This window comes from Castor canadensis, chromosome 5 (assembly GCF_047511655.1).
Source record: "Castor canadensis chromosome 5, mCasCan1.hap1v2, whole genome shotgun sequence".
Classification (NCBI taxonomy): domain Eukaryota; kingdom Metazoa; phylum Chordata; class Mammalia; order Rodentia; family Castoridae; genus Castor; species Castor canadensis.
This window is the reverse complement of record NC_133390.1, coordinates 58,472,409-58,484,277: the sequence shown is the minus strand read 5'-3', so window position 1 is coordinate 58,484,277 and position 11,869 is coordinate 58,472,409. Positions and strand designations below refer to the sequence as shown.

The following is an 11,869-nucleotide window of genomic DNA, read 5'->3' as shown; positions in this document are numbered from 1 at the left end:
TGCAGGTTGACCTCTTCTTGCTGTGGGAAGGGGATTTGCGTAGCTTTTGCATTGCATTTTTTACATTTAAATCAATGACCTTTTAAGATTTTGTAAAAGGTATGATATTTAGGTCAAGATTTTTTTTTTTTTGGCCTATGGATATGCATTTACTCCAAACCAGTTGTTAAAAATACTTTCTTTATTGAATTCTTTTTGCACCAATTTATAAAATCAGTTGTGTAGATCTATTTCTAGATTCACTATGATGTCCTATGCAAGACCACATAGTCTTCATTAATGTGACTCCATAAATGATCTTGAAAGAATAATTCTTCCTTTTCATTCTTGTTCAAAGTTGTTTTAGATGTACACATTTCCTTGCCATTCCACATATTTTAAAAATAATTTTGTTTTGACCTATAAAGAAATCTTGCTTCATTTTGATAGGAATTGGGATAGGTCTATTAATTTGCATGTCATTACTATGTTATCTCCTAATCCATGATGCAGTGTGATGGATAATTTTGTATCAACTTTTCTGGACTACAGGATGCTCATGCAGCTGGAAAATATTATTTCTGTGTGTATATGAAGATCTTTCTGGAAGAGATTAACATTTGAGTTGGTTGATTGAATAAAGAAGATCATTCTCAACAATGTGGATGGACATCACCCAACCCATTGTCAGCCAGACTAGATCAAGAAAGTGGAGAAAAAGTGAATCCACTACTTCTCTTTAAGCTAGGACATTCTACTCCCACCTTCAGACATTGGTGTTCCTCAGGTCTTCTGACTTGGATTGGGATTTATATTACTGACTTTCCTGATTTCTTCAATTTACAGATTACAGATTATGTGGTTACTCAATCCCCATAATCCTAGAACTCAATTCTTATAATAAATTTCCTCTTAAATCTATCTATCCTAATCTTATCAATTCTTTTTCTTTAGAAAATCCTGAGTAATACATGCAGTATACCTCCACATTTATTTAAATCTTTTCTGATTTCTTTAATTAGTATTTTGTGGTTTTTCAGCATGTAGATCAGTATGTTTCATTAAATATATACCTAAGCATTTATTTTTATGTGATTTTAAATAATACCATATTTTACATTTTGATTTCCATGTGTTAATTAATAGAATATAAAAATCCAACTGATTTTTGTATATTGATCTTAAGTCCTATAACCTTACTTTACTCACTAAATAGTGAATAGATTCATTTGGATTCTCTAAATAAATGATTAGTTTATCTTTAGGAAAATTTTTATTCATTTATTTCCAAGCTCCATGTCCTTCTCCACCATTACTTGCTTTATTGCACTAGCAAGTACATTCAGAAATAGGATAAATAGAAATAGGGAGAGCAAAACTCTTTGCTTTATTGTTATCTGAGGGGAAATTTTTCAGTTTTTAATCATTAAACATGATTTTTGTAGATGTCCTTATCAAGTTGAAAAATGCCCTTTTATATTCATTTTTCCTGAGAGTTTTTACAATGAATGGGTGAATTTTGATTTGTCCAAACCATGAACATGTGATGCTTTTCCATTTTTTGTGTGTGTTTGTCCTCTTTGATTTCTATTATCAATATTTTAGAGTTTTTACTGTAGAGAGCTTTCCTCTCTTTGGTTAAACTTATTCCTAGATATTTAACTTTTTAAGTGATTATGAGTGAGATTTTCACTTAGCTCATTTTTTAAATAACTTGACATTGATATATAGAAGTGGTTCTGACTTTGTATGTTAATTTTGTGTCCTGCAACTTTGCTGTATTTAATAGTTCTCACAATTTTTAGTGGTGTCTTGAGGTTATATACCTATAAGATCATCTCATCCAAGGAGTGACTATTCTACTCATCTTTTCCAGTATGGATATGCCCTTTAGTGATATGAAACATTCATGTTAATATAATCATTTATAGTTAATGCTTAAGTCTGTCATTTCATTTGTTTATTTTTTAATCTTCTTTTTCCCATTTCTCCATTTCTGTCTCCCATTTTTGTAGGTTACTTGACCACATTTTAAAATCCCATTTCAATTTGTCTAATAGTGTTTTTGAGATACACACAGCAAAGCTATCCATCATAATTGAAAGAGAAATAAAAAACATTCCACAATTTTAAAAAGCAATTCATAACCACAAAGCCAGCACTGCAGGTGTTACTTAAAGAAATCTTACACATGGAAGAGAAAGATAAAAGCAACCATAAAAATAAAAGAAATAATGGATGAGTGAGTGCATGAGGATTAGGAAAGAATCAACAGGACAAAAACAAAAACATGACAGGGACTACTACATATTTTTCATAGTTACCTTGAAAGGAAATAGCCTCAATTTTCCAATCAAAAGATACAGATTGGCATGTTGGATTTAAAAACAAGACCCAACCATTTGTTCCCTAAAAGAAACACTGTACTGGCAGAGACAAACACAGACTAAAGAAAAAAAGATGGAAAAAGATTTTTTTTGTGTATGTGTGGTACTGGGGTTCGAAATCAGGGCTTATACCTTGATCCACTCCACCAGCCCTTTTATATAATGAGTTCTTTTATGGGCTTCAAACCCTGATCTTCCTGATCTCTGCCTCCTGAGTTGCTAGGATTGCAGGTGTGAGCAATGGCACCTGACAAAAAATGATATTTTAAACAAATGAAACAGAAAAGCAAACAGGAGTAACTATACTTATATCTGACAAAGAAGTATACCAAAACTAGTTAGAAGAGACAAAAAAGGGTATTTCCTGTTGTTAAAAATCTAGCAAGAAGATTTAACAATTATAAACATGTACACTTCAAACATTGGTACATCCAATTTCATAAAACAAATATACTGAACATAAAAGAGCAGATAGACCCCAACATAATAATAGTAGGGGCTTTAATATCCCATTCTAACCAAAAGATAGGTCACCTGAACAAAAAAATTAAAAAAGAAACATTAAAATTAAATTATACTATAATTAAAATGGATTTAATAGACAAATATAGACAATTCTACTCAACAGCCACAGAATACACAGTCCTCTCATCAGCTCATGGGGCTTTCTCCCAAGTACACTATCTCTTAGAATATAAAGCAAGTCTTTTAACAAGTTCAAGAAAACTGAAATGACAGTTTGTATTTTATCAGACCACCATGGGATAAAACTAAAATTCAACAAGAAGAGAAAATATGAAAAATATTAACAACATAGGCACTAAAAAATTCACTTTTGAATGATCAATAGGACATCAGAGAAATAAAGGGATAAATAAAAAATTCTGGAGTTAAATGAAAATGAAAGCATAACTTATCCAAGAATTTGGGACAAAGCAAAGGCAGCACTAAGAAGAAAGTTTATTGCTGTGACTACCTACATTAAAAAAATCAGAGAGACCTCAAATTAATAGCCTAATTATATGCCTTAAGCTCTAGAAAAATAAGAATAGCCACACTCAAAATCACCAGATGGAAAAAAATCATAAACTAGAGGCAGAAATCAACAGAATGAAGAGTAAAAGAACAATACAAAGAACTGACGAAACAAAGAGGTGGTTCTTTGAAAAATAAACAAGACTAACAAACCCTTAGTTAAATTAATCAAAAGAAAGAGAGGAAAGACCCAAATTAACAAAATTAGAGATGAAAAAGGGGATATCACAACAAATATCAGTGAAGTTCTGAGGATCATTAGGTAGTATTTTGAAAACTAATATTCTAATATACTGGAAAATGTAGATGAAATGGAAAATTTTCTAGATAATATGACATACTAAAACTGAACTAGGTGATATAAACTGCTTACACAGATCTATAATGAGCAATGTGATTAAAGTAGTAATAAGAGTCTCCCAAAAAAGGAAACCTAGGACCAGATGGATTCACTATAGTTTTCTACCAAACCTTTAAAGAATTAACACTAATGCTTCTCAAACTATTACATAAGATAGAAATAGAAGGAATATTACCAAACTCATTCTATCAAATCAGCATAACCTTGATATCAAAAGCCAATAAGGACACAATAAAGAAAGAAAACTACAACCCAATTTCCTTGATAAATATAGATGCAAAAATTCTCAGCTACTTGCAACAAAACATGTTTGATATCTCTGGTCATAAAGGTAATTCAAATCAAAAGGACATTGAGAGGTTGGTGAAATGACTTAGGTGATAGAGCACCTGCCTAGCAAGGAGGAGTACCTGAGTTCAAACCCTGGTACTGCCAAAATAATAAAATTTAATTTGAAAAATTGACATTGAGATTCCATCTCCACTCCAGTCAGATGACTATCATCAAGAAAATAAACAACAAAAAATGCTGGTGATGATACAGAGAAAAAGGGACCTTTATACATGCTGGCAATGTAAATTAGTCCATCTATTCTGGAAATCAGCATGCAGGTTCCTCAAGAAACTAAAAATAGAACTATCATATTAGCTTGATATAGAACTCTTGGGCATGTATCTGATGGAATATAAGTCAGTATATAATCAAGACACCTTCACACCCTTGTTTTATAGCAGCACTATTCACAATAGCCACACTATGGTATTAGCTCAGATGCCCATCAATCAATGAATGGATAAGGAAAGTGTAGTATATGAACACAGTGAAATATTATTCAGCCATAAAGAAGAATGAGATGATGGTGTTTGTAGGAAAATGATGGAACTAGAGATCATGATGTAAAGTGAAGTAAGCCAGACTGAGAAAGACAAATGTCTCATGTTCTTGCTCATATACAGAATCTAGACCTTTAAAAATTAATGGCAGGAGTATAAAATGAGAACTATTTTGAGGTGGTAACCAGCAAAAAGTGGGAGGGCAAAAAGAGGGGATGGTGGGAGAATGAATAGGATTGATGATATTTATACACATGTATGAGAATAGAATAATGAAAGTTGTTAAAAACTTTCTAAAAAGTGGGCAATGAGGAAAAGAGTAATAGAGGTGACAAATTTGCACAAAAGACATTATATGCATATACAGAAATATCACAATAAACCCCTTTATACAATTAATGCCTGCTAACTAAAAATATGGCTGATGAAATTGAAGAAAATACTAAATAGAAAAATAGGATATGTTCATGGATTGGCAAAATGAATATTGTAAAAATTGCTATATTACCAAGAACAATCTACAGATTCATTGCAATTCCATTAAAATTCTAATGTCATTCTTCACAGAAATAGAAAACTCAATCCCAAAATTCACTTAAAACCATAAAAGGCCCCAAAATAGCTAAACAAATCATGACTAAAAAAAAGAATGCTAGCAGTACCACAATACCTGATAACCAATTATAGTACAGCACCGTAGTAACAAAGACACCATGGTACTGGCACAAAAAAAGAAGATTGATGACTGGAATAAAATAGAACACCCAGAAGTGAGCCTAGCTATAGCTATCTGATTTTTGACAAAGATGCCAGAAACATATGTTGGAGACTAGATAGCCTTTTCAACAAATGGTGCAGGGAAAACTGGATACCCACATGTAGATGACTAAAACTACATCCCTGTCTCTTACCTGTATAAAAAGTAATTCAAAATGGATCAAAACCTTCACATAACACATGAAACTTTGAAACTACTACAGGAAGACTTAGGGACAACCTTGGTGATACAGGCTTAGGCAAGGGCATCTTGTGTATGACTCCAATTACTCAGGAAATAAGAGCAGGAATTGACAAATGGGATTGCATCAAATTAAAAAGCTTCTGGACAGCAAGGGAAACAACAAAGTCAAGACATCCTACAGAATGGTAGATACTCCTTGCTATCTATTTATTGATAAGGAATTTATATCAAGAATATATAAGGAACTACAAAAATTAAACACCAAAAGAACAAATAACCCAACTTATAAAAAAGCAAACAAATTGCATAGACACTTGTCAAAGAAGTACAAATGGCCAATAAATACATGAAGAAATATTCAACATCTTTAGCCATAAATAAAATGCAAATAAAAACAACACTGAGATTCCATCTTACCCCAGACAAATGGCTGTCAAGAAAACAAACAAGAAGTGCTGGTAATGCTGTGGGGATAAAGGAGCTCTTACACACTGCTGATGGTAATATAAATTATGCAGACACTATGGAAACAAGTATGGAGGCTTTTCAAAATAAGAAAATCATACTACCATATGATTATACTATAATATTCCTGGGCATTTATCTAAATGAATATAAGTCAGCATACAATAGAGATAATCACACACTGGTGTTCATAGCAGCACTATTCACAATAGTCAACCTATGGAGTCAGTCTCGCTGCTTACCAACCAATGAATGGATAAAGAAAACGTACACAAACATATACACACATACACAATGGAGTATTATCCATACATAAAGAAAAATGAAATTATGTCATTGCAAGAAAGTGGACGAAACTGGAGATCACTTCTGAAGCAAAATTGGTCAGACTCAAAAAGACAAATATCTCATGCTTTCTCTAACATGCGGAATCTAGACCTTAAAAAATGATGTGAATATTAAAGGAGAACTTTTTTGGGGAGACATTAGTGGGAGGGGTGAGCAAAAGGAGATGGTGATGGGGGTAAGATTGAACTACTTTAAATGCATGTATGAAAATAGGATAAGAAAACCAACTGAAATTATTTTTTGAAAAAACAGGTGAGATAAGAAAGTAATGGAGGGATGAATTTGATTAAAGTACATTATATGCATGCATGGAAATATCGCAATGAAACCTCTGTGTACAATCAATATATGCTAATAAAAATACAAAAAAATTAAAAAGATCTTTTCCCTATGCTTTCCTGGAGTCATTTCCGTTTCAAGTCTTGCATTATAGGCTGTGATCTACTTTAAATTGATTTTAGTACAAGATGAGAGACAGAGACCTAGATTCAGTCTTCTGCATGTGGATATCCAGTTTTCCCAACATCATTCATTTAAGAGGCTATCTTTTATCCAATGTATATTTTTGTCACTTTTGTCAAAAATCAACTGGTTGTAACTATGTAGGCTTGAAAATTTTCTGGGTCTTCAATTCTATTTCATTGGTTTATGTATTTGTTTTGTGTCAGAATGGTGCTGGATTTTTGTTTTTGCTTGTTTTGTTTTGTTTTCCTATGGCTCTGTAGTATAGTTTGAAGTCAGATATTGTAATACCTACAGGATTCTTATTTTGACTCAGGATTGCTATGGCTATTCAAGATCTTTTGTGATTCCATATGAACTTTAAGATTGATTTTCTACCCTTGAGAAGAATGATACTGGCATTCTGATGGATAATTGCACTGAACATATAGATTGATTTTGGTAGGATAGCCATTTTCACAATACTGATTCTGCCAATCCATGAATATGGGAGATCTTTCCAACTCCTTGTGTCTTCTTTGATTTCTTTCTTCAGTGTTTTAGAGGTTAGGCAAATGCTGGAATAGAACTCTATTAATTCAGCATATAAGAGCAATGCTTGGCAAATGGGATTGCATCAAACAAGAAAGCTTCTGCACAGTAAAGGAAAAAACACTATAATGAAGAGACAGCCCACGAATGGAACAAAATATTTGCCAGTTATACATCAAGTAAGAACTAATAACCAGAGTATAGAAGGAGCTCAAAAAACTAAACTCAAAAAGAACTAACAACAGTTCAATAAATGGGCAAATGAGTTGAACAGAAAAATTTCAAATGAAATACAAATAGCCAATAAATGCACAGAAGTCAGTATCTCTGGCCATAATGGAAATGCAAATCAAAACCACATTGAGATTCCACATTGGCTATCATCAAGAACATAAACAACGGCATTTATTGTTGTTTATGTCATACACTGTTTGTGGGAATGTAAATCAATATTGCCACTTGGAAAGCAGTGTGAAGGCGCCTCAAAAAACTGGAAATAGAACTACCATATGACATTGGAAATAACAAGCTTGCAGATACATCCATAAGAAAGTAAGTCAGGATCCAGTGGAGGCATTTGTACAAGCATTTGTGTTTGAGTACTATTCAAGTAATAGAATTAGCCTAAATGCACTTCAACTGATGAATGGATAAGGAATAAATACACAATGGAGTATTATTCAACTATAAAGAAAAATGAAATCATGATGTTTACAGGAAAATGAATAGAACTGGAAATCATATTAAACATTATAAGTCAGGTTCATAAAGACAAAGGTCACATATTTTCTCTCATATACAAAGTCTAGTCAGATACATATACATATACATGACTGTAATCATGGGACTGGCTGAGGGGATGAGGAGAAATGGAAAGTGAATGATATGAGGAGTAAACAATACTGAAATACATTGTATTTGTGTATGAAAATAGCACAAGAAATCCTACTGAAACCTGTTGAAAAGTAGGGCAGAAGAGAGGGAGCAGGGAAAAGAGAAAGCAATAAGAGGGTAAATCTGGTCAATGTATGATATATCTGCATTGTGAAATACCACAATGAAATCCCTTTGTACAATTAATATACAGTCATAAAAACACAAAAATGACTGTTTTCTTACTTTAAAAAGTTATAAAAATAGAGAAGATAACTTAGGAGAAAATCTCCAGAACATAAGACTTGGTAGAGTCTCAGAATGTGCCACCTAAAGAATTACCCACAAAGTATTGGGGGAAAAAGGACAAACTGAATTTTGTCAAAGTTAATGTTTCGCTGTGATAGAATGTGATAAAAAGATGAAATGACAAACTATCAAATCAGAAAAATATTTGCAAACCACATATCTGACAAAAGAATATATAAAGAATTCTCAAAATTCTAATTAAAAAATATGCAAAAGAGATGAAGGAACATTTCCCCAGAGGATTTATGAAAGGCAAATGCAGAAATACTTTAAGTAAGCCCCTTTTTATGGGACATAGGGAAAAGTGAAGTGTGGAATGCTTACCACCACTACCAAAGATATTGACAGTAAGATTAAATTAGCAAAAATATAATTTATGTTTACTTACCTCCTTGGTATCGCTCCAACCCAAGGCCAAAACCTTGCAATCAGTTTTAATTAATCAACACATGAAACCTAGGAAATGGAAACTTCTTCTTACCCACATATAGTGTTATGTTCTTTCACATTTATTATTCATGAAGCTTCCCAGCAAACTTATGAAATAAATATAATTGTTCTCATTATACAAGTAAGGACATTGAAATTTTGGAAGTTTATGACAGCATAAGTCCCTAAATTAGCTAAATTATTAATTCTTAATAGTTTGGATTTATACAAATAAGCTCCTTTCATTTATAAGAGGAAAAGTTAGTGCAATCTGATTAAAAATTTTAATAGTGTAGAGTTCTACATTGAGCCAATATGAAGTCATAAGTCCTAGATTTACCCTTTGACACAAAATAACTTTAAAAAGTAAACACAAGATGTGAAACAGCAAGCATTTAAAACATTGGCATCAAAGAAAAGACTACGGCACAAGGAGAACAAACTGAGTTAAAGCCCATTGTTCTCCCTAAACTGAAGAGATTAGCCAAGGCCAAGGATGCCAAGGAAAGTAGAATTTGCCAGGATGAGTACTGGACACAAGAAACCAATACAAAGAGAAAACTCTAAAAACCTGCAGACTTTCTCCAAATTATTAAGTTAAATACTGATCTTCACTGACATATGAAGAAACTGTCCAAGACTGAGAAAAGAACCACCCAAAAGTATTAGACGGAATCTGAAAACTATGGCCAGTGTAGTGACCATCTCTTTCTGCAAATAAGATTTTATTGGAACACAGTCATGCCTACCTTATCTATTGTATCCTCTGGCTCCAGCTGCAGAGTGGAATAGTTACAGCAGAGTTTGCATTCCATTCAAGCTTAACATGTTTACTGTCTAGTCCTTAAATAAACTTTGCTGACCCCTAAATTACAACAGTCCAACCTCTGAAACAAGAATGGGCTGCTATAAGGCAAGATTCACATCTAGAATTCAAATTTTACAAGGTACATACTAAGGGGAAGATCCTTTGCATGAGCCTGAGAGTTATTATCTCCTTAAATTTTGGACATTTGGCACTTTTTCACTTTCCCCTAGCGCATTCTTGCTGTTTCTAATACTAGAATGACAGGTATAAAATGTGATTATCACTTAGTAACTGGAGCACGTTCAACTACATAGCCTATGCATAAAAGGGGGAATAACTAGTACACTGGTTAATTTTGTGTCAAGTGATAGGGTCATAGGGTACCCAGATATTGGTTAAATGTTATTGTGGGTGTTTCTGTGTGGATGTTTTGGAATGAGATGAACATTTAAATCAGTATACTGAGTAATGCAAATTGCCCTCCCTGATGTGGGAAGAAGAGACCTAATCCAAAGAGTTAAAGACCCAAATAGAAACAAGTACCTGACCCTCCCCTACTTCATGCTGGGACATTGGTTTTTCCAGCCTTTGGACTGAAATTGAAAAAAGAGCTTTTCTTAGGTCTTGAGTCTGCCAGACTCTGGACAAGCTTTACCTTTGGTTTTCCTGTTTCTTGGGGCTTCAGACTTGGATGGGAACTAAACAGCTACACAGCTCTACAGCTAGCCTACTCATCTAGAAGATTGTGGTATTTGTCAGCCTCTATAATAATATAAGCCAATTCCTTCCAATAAATTGAGCATGTGCACATGTGTGTGTGTGTGTGTGTGTGTGTGTGTGTGTGTGTGTAAAATCTCAAAAGCATGTTCTGTTAGCCCCATAATGGGGAACCCTCAGGAACAGTGTAGTAATGAGAGATACAAATATCAAGTGCTCCAGGGACTTTGAATTTGTCACTTTTGCCACTGTGGAGGAGGTGGATGCAGCTACAAATGCAAAGCCATACAGGTGGATGGAAGAATTGTAGAGCCAAAAAGAGCTGTCTCAAGAGAAGATTCTCAAAGACGGGGTGCCCACTTAAATATGAAAAAGGTCTTTGTTGGCAGCATTAAAGAAGACATTAAAGAACATCACCTGCAAAATTATTTTGAATAGTATGGAAAAATCGAAGTGATAGAACTCATGACAGGCCGAGGCAGTGGAAAGAAAAAGGGCTTTGCTTTTGTCACCTTTGATGACCATGATTCTGTGGATAAGGTTGTCATTCAAAAATACCATACTGTGAATAGCCACAGCTGCTAAGTAAGGAAAGCCCGGTTGAAACAAGAGATGGCTAGTGCATCATCTAGCCAAAGAGGTTGAAGTAGTTCTGGAAACTTTGATGGTGGTTGTGGAGGTGGTTTTGGTAGCAATGACAATTTTGGTCAGGGAGGAAATTTCAGTGGTCAAAATGGCTTTCATGGTAGCCATGGTGGTAGTGGTGGTGGATATGGTGGCAGTGGGGATTGCTGCAATGGATTTGGTAATGATGGAAGCAATTTTGGAAGTTGTGGAAGCTACAATGACTTTGGCAATTACAACAATCAATCTTCAGACTTTGGACCCATGAAGGGAGGAAACTTTGGAGGCCGAAGCTCTGACTCTTATGGTGGTGGAGGCCTATACATTGCTAAACCATGAAGCAAGGTGGCTATGGTGATTCCAGCAGCAGCAGTAACTACGGTGGTGACAGAAGGTTTTAATTAATTGCCAGGAAACAAAGCTTATTAGAAGAAGAGAGCCAAAGAAGTGACAGGGAAGCTACAGGTTACAACAGATTTGTGAACTCAGCCAAGCACAGTTGTGGGAGGGCCTAGCTGCTACAAAGAAGACATGTTTTTGACAATACTCATGTGTATGTGCAAAAAACTCGAGGACTGTATTTGTGACTAATGGTATAATAGGTTATTTTAGTTTCTGTTTTGTGGAAAGTGTAAAGCATTCCAACAAAGGGTTTTAATGTAGACTCTTTTTTTTTTTTGCACCCATGCTTTTTATTGCTAAATGTAATCATCTGATCATGATGCTGAATAAATGTGTCTTTAAAAA

The 11,869-nt window shown here is 34.0% G+C and overlaps 1 pseudogene; it reads left to right on the top strand.

Annotated features, from left to right (window-relative positions):
• Positions 1–10,670: 10,670 nt before the first annotated feature.
• On the top strand, positions 10,671–11,523 carry LOC109679089 (heterogeneous nuclear ribonucleoprotein A1 pseudogene; annotated as a pseudogene).
• Positions 11,524–11,869: the final 346 nt, after the last annotated feature.